This window comes from Ranitomeya variabilis, chromosome 1 (genome assembly GCF_051348905.1).
Source record: "Ranitomeya variabilis isolate aRanVar5 chromosome 1, aRanVar5.hap1, whole genome shotgun sequence".
In the NCBI taxonomy this organism is placed as follows: Eukaryota; Metazoa; Chordata; class Amphibia; order Anura; family Dendrobatidae; genus Ranitomeya; species Ranitomeya variabilis.
Window position 1 is genome coordinate 390,086,913 of NC_135232.1, and position 12,844 is coordinate 390,099,756.

The following is a 12,844-nucleotide window of genomic DNA, read 5'->3' on the forward strand; positions in this document are numbered from 1 at the left end:
CAAATCAAAAATCTGCAAAAAAGGCTTTAAGAATGAAAATCTCATTGCAAACTCTGCAAAAAATCCCCAGGAAACACATCATGAACATAAAAACTCTTCCCAAAAGTACCTAATAAAGTAGTGTTTTCCTAAGTGGGTTCTGCTTGCAAAACTCATTGTTTTTAAATGCCTTAATAAAATTCCATCTGCAAATAACCTAAAGATTCACACTGAGGTTTTTTCAGGAAATTTTGATCAACACTTTTCCAAACACCGCTAGGAGTTCAAAAAACACAAGTTTTGTTTGAAGTGTTGGACTGCGCACACACTCAGTTTTTTAATGAATTTTTGGAACAGGAACTGGTATGTGCATATGACGGCTTTTAAACTCAGGAGAACTTGATGAGTTTTTCACGCAGAAGACTTTTCAAGAAATTTAGGACATTTCTTCCCCTGAATCGTCTTTTGTATCATTTTTTTGGTTGTTTCCTGGACAATTTTGAGACGGCTTTTTTCGGAAGGTTTTCCCATGGTTTCGGTGAAGTCTTTTTTTCTGGTCGCATTTTTCACTCCATTGAAAAAAGAAGAAACAGTTAGCTCTTTTAAGCAAAATCAATGGCAAAACACTCAAAAAAAAAGTATTTTTGAAGTCCAGGCATGTATTGAGCTTTTCCACTGATTTGTACTGTAAAATACACAGCATGTTCCTGGTGGAAAACGCTAATAGAATGGACATGTGACTTCTTTTAACCGCTTGGCATTTTTAGAAACCTGAAGTGGTCAAAAGACATTCAAAAACCTCAACATAGACAGAGCAAGTCAGTTTTACATAGAATTGCTTATGTTCATTCTTTTGAGCAATGTTTGATAGTGTTTTCAAATGATTCCAATGGCGGAAGCTGCCTGAAAAAAGACGTCATGTGCGCATAGCCACCTAGTTGAAACTGAGTGGAAACTCTACAAATGCACCTGCAAATCTCATAGCTCCTCAAAAATTTGGAGTTTCTGCCCAGATTCTGCTCTGAAAACTCAGCTAAAAACCTCTGTGTGCACATAGTCTTGTAGAGTTTCTGCCCTGAAAATGCAGGAAAAATATAACTTAGTGTGAACACACACTCATAGCTATTTTGAGTGATTTATTCCACTTCAGGGTTTGAAAAATGCCAGGTGAAAATAATAGGGGATATTGCATCTTTGAAGCAGATCCTGATGGAATTTGCTCTAAAGTAGACACTGTAAATCAAAAGGCTGCAAAGAAAAAGCTTTAGAAAAAAACTCTTCAAAAACACTTCAAGAACTCTCAAAAAGTGCTTTAGGAACCACTTTATAAAGCTAAACCTCCTTTAAAAGCTCCCCAATGAAAGGGTGTTTTTGCTTTAAAAAGTCTTCTTTTTTGAATGCCTCAATAAAACTCCATCTGCATATATCCTAATACTGACACAAAAAAAATTCAGACATCATTCTTAAATTTGGCATAATTGAAAATGTAAATGAAAATCATGGCCAGAGATCTAATGCTATGTGGAGACAAAGACTTTAGAGCAGATTTGCTTTAAAATTTGCTTTCGTAAAAAGTTTCCACTTGAAAAACTCATCTTTTTTGAATGGCTCCATAAAACTCCATTTGCACATAGATTAATACTGACCTGAAAAAAGTTTATGAAATCATTCTTAAATTTGGTACAATTGAAAATATAAATAAATCATCGTGCTTCTCTTTACATTTTTTACCACGCCTTACCTTACAATCATTGCTTGTATGGGTTGTAAGTTTTCATATGCATTTCAAGTTGATATTTTTCCCATGTCAATGTCAAATTGGTACCTAAAGAAAAATCTTTGTACAGTTTCTTTGCATTTCTCCCATGTAGCATAGTAAATGATCCTTAGGAGTTACTGAGCATATGCATACCTCTAACAGGCTAATCCCTACATCGCTTAAGAAATTGTTCTTTTTCAATGGCTTCATAGCTCAGAGGTTAGAGCACTGGTCTCGTAAACCAGGGGTTGTGAGTTCGACTCTCACTGAAGCCTTAAAAACTCTTTGTCTCTCATATGAAAATTGCTTATCTGTTTGGTCAGTGGTACAAAGTTGGTGCGTTTCAATATTGATGTTACGACATCCTTTTCAAAAGTTCTGGATAAGACCTTGATCATATATGACATTCGGGTAACATGTGTGTCAAATTCCTTTCTTATGCCACCTCTATCAGAGCTTTAGGAGTCTAATGACCCTTCTTCATCAATTCTTGATGTGTGATTTTGTAATATAAAGAATTACATATTTTATTAAAGCAAGCAGTAGAATTCTCTTCTTTGTCAATCCATCTGATTTCATTTTTTTGCACATCAGATTGCCAATAAACAGGTAGTCACTTATAGAACTGAAGCTTTAGAATGTTTGCAAGTCATGCTTTTGCGTTGCAAGAGCAGTTGTTGGTTTGTTGGTGATGGGACATTACGTTAAGAGTGTGATTTCAAACTAGAAATGAAAGGACTTGTGTTGGTAATGCACCTGAATGGCTATTGCACTGTTCGAAATAGAGATCAAAAGATGTGTCAAAGTTTCGCTGGCTTCATAGCTCAGTGGTTAGAGCACTGGTCTTGTAAACCAGGGGTCGTGAGTTCAATTCTCACTGGAGCCTTTGTGTTATTTTGAAACTGAATAGTTTAATTCTTGAGCTTATCTTTAAAAATACCTGCTTAGTTGAAGGTTTATTATACTGAGAAAAAAATGTTCAGACATAATAATTACATTACTTGGAGAGTTTTCATCCATTTCAGGTTTGCAAAAAAACGTGGTAGCAAGTAAAAAAAATACTTGTTGCTTCTGTGAAGCGGATCCTGAGGAAAACTACTCCAAACTAGGCACATTCAAATCAAAAATCTGCAAAAAAGGCTTTAAGAATGAAAATCTCATTGCAAACTCTGCAAAAAATCCCCAGGAAACACATCATGAACATAAAAACTCTTCCCAAAAGTACCTAATCAAGTGGTGTTTTCCTAAGTGGGTTCTGCTTGCAAAACTCATTGTTTTTAAATGCCTTAATAAAATTCCATCTGCAAATAACCTAAAGATTCACACTGAGGTTTTTTCAGGAAATTTTGATCAACACTTTTCCGAACACCGCTAGGAGTTCAAAAAACACAAGTTTTGTTTGAAGTGTTGGACTGCGCACACACTCAGTTTTTTAATGAATTTTTGGAACAGGAACTGGTATGTGCATATGACGGCTTTTAAACTCAGGAGAACTTGATGAGTTTTTCAAGCAGAAGACTTTTCAAGAAATTTAGGAAATTTTTTCCCCTGAATCGTCTTTTGTATCATTTTTTTGGTTGTTTCCTGGACAATTTTGAGATGGCTTTTTTCGGAAGGTTTTCCCATGGTTTCGGTGAAGTCTTTTTTTCTGGTCGCATTTTTCACTCCATTGAAAAAATAAGAAACAGTTAGCTCTTTTAAGCAAAATCAATGGCAAAACACTCAAAAAAAAGTATTTTTGAAGTCCAGGCATGTATTGAGCTTTTCCACTGATTTGTACTGTAAAATACACAGCATGTTCCTGGTGGAAAACGCTAATAGAATTGACATGTGGCTTCTTTTAAACGCTTGGCATTTTTAGAAACCTGAAGTGGTCAAAAGACATTCAAAAACCTCAACATAGACAGAGCAAGTCAGTTTTACATAGAATTGCTTATGTTCATTCTTTTGAGCAATGTTTGATAGTGTTTTCAAATGATTCCAATGGCGGAAGCTGCCTGAAAAAAGATGTCATGTGCGCATAGCCACCTAGTTGAAACTGAGTGGAAACTCTACAAATGCACCTGCAAATCTCATAGCTCCTCAAAAATTTGGAGTTTCTGCCCAGATTCTGCTCTGAAAACTCAGCTAAAAACCTCTGTGTGCACATAGTCTTGTAGAGTTTCTGCCCTGAAAATGCAGGAAAAATATAACTTAGTGTGAACACACACTCATAGCTATTTTGAGTGATTTATTCCACTTCAGGGTTTGAAAAATGCCAGGTGAAAATAATAGGGGATATTGCATCTTTGAAGCAGATCCTGATGGAATTTGCTCTAAAGTAGACACTGTAAATCAAAAGGCTGCAAAGAAAAAGCTTTAGAAAAAAACTCTTCAAAAAACACTTCAAGAACTCTCAAAAAGTGCTTTAGGAACCGCTTTATAAAGCTAAACCTCCTTTAAAAGCTCCCCAATAAAAGGGTGTTTTTGCTTTAAAAAGTCTTTTTTGAATGCCTCCATAAAACTCCATCTGCATATATCCTAATACTGACACAAAAAAAATTCAGACATCATTCTTAAATTTGGCATAATTGAAAATGTAAATGAAAATCATGGCCAGAGATCTAATGCTATGTGGAGACAAAGACTTTAGAGCAGATTTGCTTTAAAATTTGCTTTCGTAAAAAGTTTCCACTTGAAAAACTCATCTTTTTTGAATGGCTCCATAAAACTCCATTTGCACATAGATTAATACTGACCTGAAAAAAGTTTATGAAATCATTCTTAAATTTGGTACAATTGAAAATATAAATAAATCATCGTGCTTCTCTTTACATTTTTTACCACGCCTTACCTTACAATCATTGCTTGTATGGGTTGTAAGTTTTCATATGCATTTCAAGTTGATATTTTTCCCATGTCAATGTCAAATTGGTACCTAAAGAAAAATCTTTGTACAGTTTCTTTGCATTTCTCCCATGTAGCATAGTAAATGATCCTTAGGAGTTACTGAGCATATGCATACCTCTAACAGGCTAATCCCTACATCGCTTAAGAAATTGTGCCTTTTCAATGGCTTCATAGCTCAGAGGTTAGAGCACTGGTCTCGTAAACCAGGGGTCGTGAGTTCGACTCTCACGGAAGCCTTAAAAACTTTTTGTCTCTCATATGAAAATTGCTTATCTGTTTGGTCAGTGGTACAAAGTTGGTGCGATTTATTATTGATGTTACGACATCCTTTTCAAAAGTTCTGGATAAGACCTTGATCATATATGACATTCGGGTAACGTGTGTGTCAAATTCCTTTCTTATGCCACCTCTATCAGAGCTTTAGGAGTCTAATGACCCTTCTTCATCAATTCTTGATGTGTGATTTTGTAATATAAAGAATTACATATTTTATTAAAGCAAGCAGTAGAATTCTCTTCTTTGCCAATCCATCTGATTTCATTTTTTTGCACATCAGATTGCCAATAAACAGGTAGTCAGTTATAGAACTGAAGCTTTAGAATGTTTGCAAGTCACGCTTTTGCGTTGCAAGAGCAGTTGTTGGTTTGTTGGTGATGGGACATTACGTTAAGAGTGTGATTTCAAACTAGAAATGAAAGGACTTGTGTTGGTAATGCACCTGAATGGCTATTGCACTGTTCGAAATAGAGATCAAAAGATGTGTCAAAGTTTAGCTGGCTTCATAGCTCAGTGGTTTGAGCACTGGTCTTGTAAACCAGGGGTCGTGAGTTCAATTCTCACTGGAGCCTTTGTGTTATTTTGAAACTGAATAGTTTAATTCTTGAGCTTATCTTTAAAAATACCTGCTTAGTTGAAGGTTTATTATACTGAGAAAAAAATGTTCAGACATAATAATTGCATTACTTGGAGAGTTTTCATCCATTTCAGGTTTGCAAAAAAACGTGGTAGCAAGTAAAAAAAATACTTGTTGCTTCTGTGAAGCGGATCCTGAGGAAAACTACTCCAAACTAGGCACATTCAAATCAAAAATCTGCAAAAAAGGCTTTAAGAATGAAAATCTCATTGCAAACTCTGCAAAAAATCCCCAGGAAACACATCATGAACATAAAAACTCTTCCCAAAAGTACCTAATAAAGTGGTGTTTTCCTAAGTGGGTTCTGCTTGCAAAACTCATTGTTTTTAAATGCCTTAATAAAATTCCATCTGCAAATAACCTAAAGATTCACACTGAGGTTTTTTCAGGAAATTTTGATCAAAACTTTTCCAAACACCACTAGGAGTTCAAAAAACACAAGTTTTGTTTGAAGTGTTGGACTGCGCACACACTCAGTTTTTTAATGAATTTTTGGAACAGGAACTGGTATGTGCATATGATGGCTTTTAAACTCAGGAGAACTTGATGAGTTTTTCACGCAGAAGACTTTTCAAGAAATTTAGGACATTTCTTCCCCTGAATCGTCTTTTGGTTTCGGTGAAGTCTTTTTTTCTGGTTGCATTTTTCACTCCATTGAAAAAATAAGAAACAGTTAGCTCTTTTAAGCAAAATCAATGGCAAAACACTCAAAAAAAAAGTATTTTTGAAGTCCAGGCATGTATTGAGCTTTTCCACTGATTTGTACTGTAAAATACACAGCATGTTCCTGGTGGAAAACGCTAATAGAATGGACATGTGACTTCTTTTAACCGCTTGGCGTTTTTAGAAACCTGAAGTGGTCAAAAGACATTCAAAAACCTCAACATAGACAGAGCAAGTCAGTTTTACATAGAATTGCTTATGTTCATTCTTTTGAGCAATGTTTGATAGTGTTTTCAAATGATTCCAATGGCGGAAGCTGCCTGAAAAAAGACATCATGTGCACATAGCCACCTAGTTGAAACTGAGTGGAAACTCTACAAATGCTCCTGCAAATCTCATAGCTCCTCAAAAATTTGGAGTTTCTGCACAGATTCTGCTCTGAAAACTCAGCTAAAAACCTCTGTGTGCACATAGTCTTGTAGAGTTTCTGCCCTGAAAATGCAGGAAAAATATAACTTAGTGTGAACACACACTCATAGCTATTTTGAGTGATTTATTCCACTTCAGGGTTTGAAAAATGCCAGGTGAAAATAATAGGGGATATTGCATCTTTGAAGCAGATCCTGATGGAATTTGCTCTAAAGTAGACACTGTAAATCAAAAGGCTGCAAAGAAAAAGCTTTAGAAAAAAACTCTTCAAAAACACTTCAAGAACTCTCAAAAAGTGCTTTAGGAAACACTTTATAAAGCTAAACCTCCTTTAAAAGCTCCCCAATGAAAGGTTGTTTTTGCTTTAAAAAGTCTTCTTTTTTGAATTCCTCAATAAAACTCCATCTGCATATATCCTAATACAGACACAAAAAAATTCAGAAATCATTCTTAAATTTGGCATAATTGAAAATGTAAATGAAAATCATGGCCAGAGATCTAATGCTATGTGGAGACAAAGACTTTAGAGCAGATTTGCTTTAAAATTTGCTTTCGTAAAAAGTTTCCACTTGAAAAACTCATCTTTTTTTGAATGGCTCCATAAAACTCCATTTGCACATAGATTAATACTGTCCTGAAAAAAAGTTTATGAAATCATTCTTAAATTTGGTACAATTGAAAATATAAATAAATCATCATGCTTCTCTTTACATTTTTTACCACGCCTTACCTTACAATCATTGCTTGTATGGGTTGTAAGTTTTCATATGCATTTCAAGTTGATATTTTTCCCATGTCAATGTCAAATTGGTACCTAAAGAAAAATCTTTGTACAGTTTCTTTGCATTTCTCCCATGTAGCATAGTAAATGATCCTTAGGAGTTACTGAGCATATGCATACCTCTAACAGGCTAATCCCTACATCGCTTAAGAAATTGTTCCTTTTCAATGGCTTCATAGCTCAGAGGTTAGAGCACTGGTCTCGTAAACCAGGGGTCGTGAGTTCGACTTTCACTGAAGCCTTAAAAACTCTTTGTCTCTCATATGAAAATTGCTTATCTGTTTGGTCAGTGGTACAAAGTTGGTGCGATTCAATATTGATGTTACGACATCCTTTTCAATAGTTCTGGATAAGACCTTGATCATATATGACATTCGGGTAACGTGTGTGTCAAATTCCTTTCTTATGCCACCTCTATCAGAGCTTTAGGAGTCTAATGACCCTTCTTCATCAATTCTTGATGTGTGATTTTGTAATATAAAGAATTACATATTTTATTAAAGCAAGCAGTAGAATTCTCTTCTTTGCCAATCCATCTGATTTCATTTTTTTGCACATCAGATTGCCAATAAACAGGTAGTCAGTTATAGAACTGAAGCTTTAGAATGTTTGCAAGTCACGCTTTTGCGTTGCAAGAGCAGTTGTTGGTTTGTTGGTGATGGGACATTACGTTAAGAGTGTGATTTCAAACTAGAAATGAAAGGACTTGTGTTGGTAATGCACCTGAATGGCTATTGCACTGTTCAAAATAGAGATCAAAAGATGTGTCAAAGTTTCGCTGGCTTCATAGCTCAGTGGTTAGAGCACTGGTCTTGTAAACCAGGGGTCGTGAGTTCAATTCTCACTGGAGCCTTTGTGTTATTTTGAAACTGAATAGTTTAATTCTTGAGCTTATCTTTAAAAATACCTGCTTAGTTGAAGGTTTATTATACTGAGAAAAAAATGTTCAGACATAATAATTACATTACTTGGAGAGTTTTCATCCATTTCAGGTTTGCAAAAAAACGTGGTAGCAAGTAAAAAAAATACTTGTTGCTTCTGTGAAGCGGATCCTGAGGAAAACTACTCCAAACTAGGCACATTCAAATCAAAAATCTGCAAAAAAGGCTTTAAGAATGAAAATCTCATTGCAAACTCTGCAAAAAATCCCCAGGAAACACATCATGAACATAAAAACTCTTCCCAAAAGTACCTAATAAAGTGGTGTTTTCCTAAGTGGGTTCTGCTTGCAAAACTCATTGTTTTTAAATGCCTTAATAAAATTCCATCTGCAAATAACCTAAAGATTCACACTGAGGTTTTTTCAGGAAATTTTGATCAAAACTTTTCCAAACACCACTAGGAGTTCAAAAAACACAAGTTTTGTTTGAAGTGTTGGACTGCGCACACACTCAGTTTTTTAATGAATTTTTGGAACAGGAACTGGTATGTGCATATGACGGCTTTTAAACTCAGGACAACTTGATGAGTTTTTCACGCAGAAGACTTTTCAAGAAATTTAGGACATTTCTTCCACTGAATCGTCTTTTGTATCATTTTTTGGGTTGTTTCCTGGACAATTTTGAGATGGCTTTTTTCGGAAGGTTTTCCCATGGTTTCGGTGAAGTCTTTTTTTCTGGTCGCATTTTTCACTCCATTGAAAAAATAAGAAACAGCTCTTTTAAGCAAAATCAATGGCAAAACACTCAAAAAAAAAGTCTTTTTGAAGTCCAGGCATGTATTGAGCTTTTCCACTGATTTGTACTGTAAAATACACAGCATGTTCCTGGTGGAAAACGCTAATAGAATGGACATGTGACTTCTTTTAACCGCTTGGCGTTTTTAGAAACCTGAAGTGGTCAAAAGACATTCAAAAACCTCAACATAGACAGAGCAAGTCAGTTTTACATAGAATTGCTTATGTTCATTCTTTTGAGCAATGTTTGATAGTGTTTTCAAATGATTCCAATGGCGGAAGCTGCCTGAAAAAAGACATCATGTGCACATAGCCACCTAGTTGAAACTGAGTGGAAACTCTACAAATGCTCCTGCAAATCTCATAGCTCCTCAAAAATTTGGAGTTTCTGCCCAGATTCTGCTCTGAAAACTCAGCTAAAAACCTCTGTGTGCACATAGTCTTGTAGAGTTTCTGCCCTGAAAATGCAGGAAAAATATAACTTAGTGTGAACACACACTCATAGCTATTTTGAGTGATTTATTCCACTTCAGGGTTTGAAAAATGCCAGGTGAAAATAATAGGGGATATTGCATCTTTGAAGCAGATCCTGATGGAATTTGCTCTAAAGTAGACACTGTAAATCAAAAGGCTGCAAAGAAAAAGCTTTAGAAAAAAATTCTTCAAAAACACTTCAAGAACTCTCAGAAAGTGCTTTAGGAACCACTTTATAAAGCTAAACCTCCTTTAAAAGCTCCCCAATGAAAGGTGTTTTTGCTTTAAAAAGTCTTCTTTTTTGAATGCCTCAATAAAACTCCATCTGCATATATCCTAATACAGACAAAAAAAAATTCAGACATCATTCTTAAATTTGGCATAATTGAAAATGTAAATGAAAATCATGGCCAGAGATCTAATGCTATGTGGAGACAAAGACTTTAGAGCAGATTTGCTTTAAAATTTGCTTTCGTAAAAAGTTTCCACTTGAAAAACTCATCTTTTTTGAATGGCTCCATAAAACTCCATTTGCACATAGATTAATACTGACCTGAAAAAAGTTTATGAAATCATTCTTAAATGTGGTACAATTGAAAATATAAATAAATCATCATGCTTCTCTTTACATTTTTTACCACGCCTTACCTTACAATCATTGCTTGTATGGGTTGTAAGTTTTCATATGCATTTCAAGTTGATATTTTTCAAAAGGTCAATGTCAAATTGGTACCTAAAGAAAAATCTTTGTACAGTTTCTTTGCATTTCTCCCATGTAGCATAGTAAATGATCCTTAGGAGTTACTGAGCATATGCATACCTCTAACAGGCTAATCCCTACATCGCTTAAGAAACTGTTCCTTTTCAATGGCTGCATAGCTCAGAGGTTAGAGCACTGGTCTCGTAAACCAGGGGTTGTGAGTTCGACTCTCTCTGAAGCCTTAAAAACTCTTTGTCTCTCACATGAAAATTGCTTATCTGTTTGGTCAGTGGTACAAAGTTGGTGCGATTCAATATTGATGTTACGACATCCTTTTCAAAAGTTCTGGATAAGACCTTGATCATATATGACATTCAGATAACGTGTGTCAAATTCCTTTCTTATGCCACCTCTATCAGAGCTTTAGGAGTCTAATGACCCTTCTTCATCAAATCTTGATGTGTGATTTTGTAATATAAAGAATTACATATTTTATTAAAGCAAGCAGTAGAATTCTCTTCTTTGCCAATCCATCTGATTTCATTTTTTTGCACATCAGATTGCCAATGAACAGGTAGTCAGTTATAGAACTGAAGCTTTAGAATGTTTGCAAGTCATGCTCTTGCGTTGCAAGAGCAGTTGTTGGTTTGTTGGTGATGGGACATTACGTTAAGAGTGTGACTTCAAACTAGAAATGAAAGGACTTGTGTTGGTAATGCACCTGAATGGCTATTGCACTGTTCGAAATAGAGATCAAAAGATGTGTCAAAGTTTCGCTGGCTTCATAGCTCAGTGGTTAGAGCACTGGTCTTGTAAACCAGGGGTCGTGAGTTCAATTCTCACTGGAGCCTTTGTGTTATTTTGAAACTGAATAGTTTAATTCTTGAGCTTATCTTTAAAAATACCTGCTTAGTTGAAGGTTTATTAGAAAATAATATTTATGAGAAAAAAATGTTCAGACATAATAATTACATTACTTGGAGAGTTTTCATCCATTTCAGGTTTGCAAAAAAACGTGGTAGCAAGTAAAAAAATACTTGTTGCTTCTGTGAAGCGGATCCTGAGGAAAACTACTCCAAACTAGGCACATTCAAATCAAAAATCTGCAAAAAAGGCTTTAAGAATGAAAATCTCATTGCAAACTCTGCAAAAAATCCCCAGGAAACACATCATGAACATAAAAACTCTTCCCAAAAGTACCTAATAAAGTGGTGTTTTCCTAAGTGGGTTCTGCTTGCAAAACTCATTGTTTTTAAATGCCTTAATAAAATTCCATCTGCAAATAACCTAAAGATTCACACTGAGGTTTTTTCAGGAAATTTTGATCAAAACTTTTCCAAACACCACTAGGAGTTCAAAAAACACAAGTTTTGTTTGAAGTGTTGGACTGCGCACACACTCAGTTTTTTAATGAATTTTTGGAACAGGAACTGGTATGTGCATATGACGGCTTTTAAACTCAGGACAACTTGATGAGTTTTTCACGCAGAAGACTTTTCAAGAAATTTAGGACATTTCTTCCACTGAATCGTCTTTTGTATCATTTTTTGGGTTGTTTCCTGGACAATTTTGAGATGGCTTTTTTCGGAAGGTTTTCCCATGGTTTCGGTGAAGTCTTTTTTTCTGGTCGCATTTTTCACTCCATTGAAAAAATAAGAAACAGCTCTTTTAAGCAAAATCAATGGCAAAACACTCAAAAAAAAAGTCTTTTTGAAGTCCAGGCATGTATTGAGCTTTTCCACTGATTTGTACTGTAAAATACACAGCATGTTCCTGGTGGAAAACGCTAATAGAATGGACATGTGACTTCTTTTAACCGCTTGGCGTTTTTAGAAACCTGAAGTGGTCAAAAGACATTCAAAAACCTCAACATAGACAGAGCAAGTCAGTTTTACATAGAATTGCTTATGTTCATTCTTTTGAGCAATGTTTGATAGTGTTTTCAAATGATTCCAATGGCGGAAGCTGCCTGAAAAAAGACATCATGTGCACATAGCCACCTAGTTGAAACTGAGTGGAAACTCTACAAATGCTCCTGCAAATCTCATAGCTCCTCAAAAATTTGGAGTTTCTGCCCAGATTCTGCTCTGAAAACTCAGCTAAAAACCTCTGTGTGCACATAGTCTTGTAGAGTTTCTGCCCTGAAAATGCAGGAAAAATATAACTTAGTGTGAACACACACTCATAGCTATTTTGAGTGATTTATTCCACTTCAGGGTTTGAAAAATGCCAGGTGAAAATAATAGGGGATATTGCATCTTTGAAGCAGATCCTGATGGAATTTGCTCTAAAGTAGACACTGTAAATCAAAAGGCTGCAAAGAAAAAGCTTTAGAAAAAAATTCTTCAAAAACACTTCAAGAACTCTCAGAAAGTGCTTTAGGAACCACTTTATAAAGCTAAACCTCCTTTAAAAGCTCCCCAATGAAAGGTGTTTTTGCTTTAAAAAGTCTTCTTTTTTGAATGCCTCAATAAAACTCCATCTGCATATATCCTAATACAGACAAAAAAAAATTCAGACATCATTCTTAAATTTGGCATAATTGAAAATGTAAATGAAAATCATGGCCAGAGATCTAATGC

At 35.3% G+C, this 12,844-nt stretch overlaps 8 non-coding genes across 8 annotated transcripts; all 8 read left to right on the forward strand.

Moving 5' to 3' along the window:
* Positions 1-1,940: 1,940 nt before the first annotated feature.
* Positions 1,941-2,013, forward strand: TRNAT-CGU (transfer RNA threonine (anticodon CGU)). Its single transcript has one exon. It is a non-coding gene; the product is annotated as a tRNA-Thr (tRNA).
* A 538-nt stretch (positions 2,014-2,551) lies between these two features.
* Positions 2,552-2,624, forward strand: TRNAT-UGU (transfer RNA threonine (anticodon UGU)). The gene has a single exon. It is a non-coding gene; the product is annotated as a tRNA-Thr (tRNA).
* A 2,167-nt stretch (positions 2,625-4,791) lies between these two features.
* On the forward strand, positions 4,792-4,864 carry TRNAT-CGU (transfer RNA threonine (anticodon CGU)). Its single transcript has one exon. It is a non-coding gene; the product is annotated as a tRNA-Thr (tRNA).
* A 538-nt stretch (positions 4,865-5,402) lies between these two features.
* Positions 5,403-5,475, forward strand: TRNAT-UGU (transfer RNA threonine (anticodon UGU)). Its single transcript has one exon. It is a non-coding gene; the product is annotated as a tRNA-Thr (tRNA).
* A 2,107-nt stretch (positions 5,476-7,582) lies between these two features.
* On the forward strand, positions 7,583-7,655 carry TRNAT-CGU (transfer RNA threonine (anticodon CGU)). The gene has a single exon. It is a non-coding gene; the product is annotated as a tRNA-Thr (tRNA).
* A 538-nt stretch (positions 7,656-8,193) lies between these two features.
* Positions 8,194-8,266, forward strand: TRNAT-UGU (transfer RNA threonine (anticodon UGU)). Its single transcript has one exon. It is a non-coding gene; the product is annotated as a tRNA-Thr (tRNA).
* Positions 8,267-10,431: 2,165 nt separating this feature from the next.
* Positions 10,432-10,504, forward strand: TRNAT-CGU (transfer RNA threonine (anticodon CGU)). Its single transcript has one exon. It is a non-coding gene; the product is annotated as a tRNA-Thr (tRNA).
* Positions 10,505-11,040: 536 nt separating this feature from the next.
* TRNAT-UGU (transfer RNA threonine (anticodon UGU)) lies at positions 11,041-11,113 on the forward strand. The gene has a single exon. It is a non-coding gene; the product is annotated as a tRNA-Thr (tRNA).
* Positions 11,114-12,844: the final 1,731 nt, after the last annotated feature.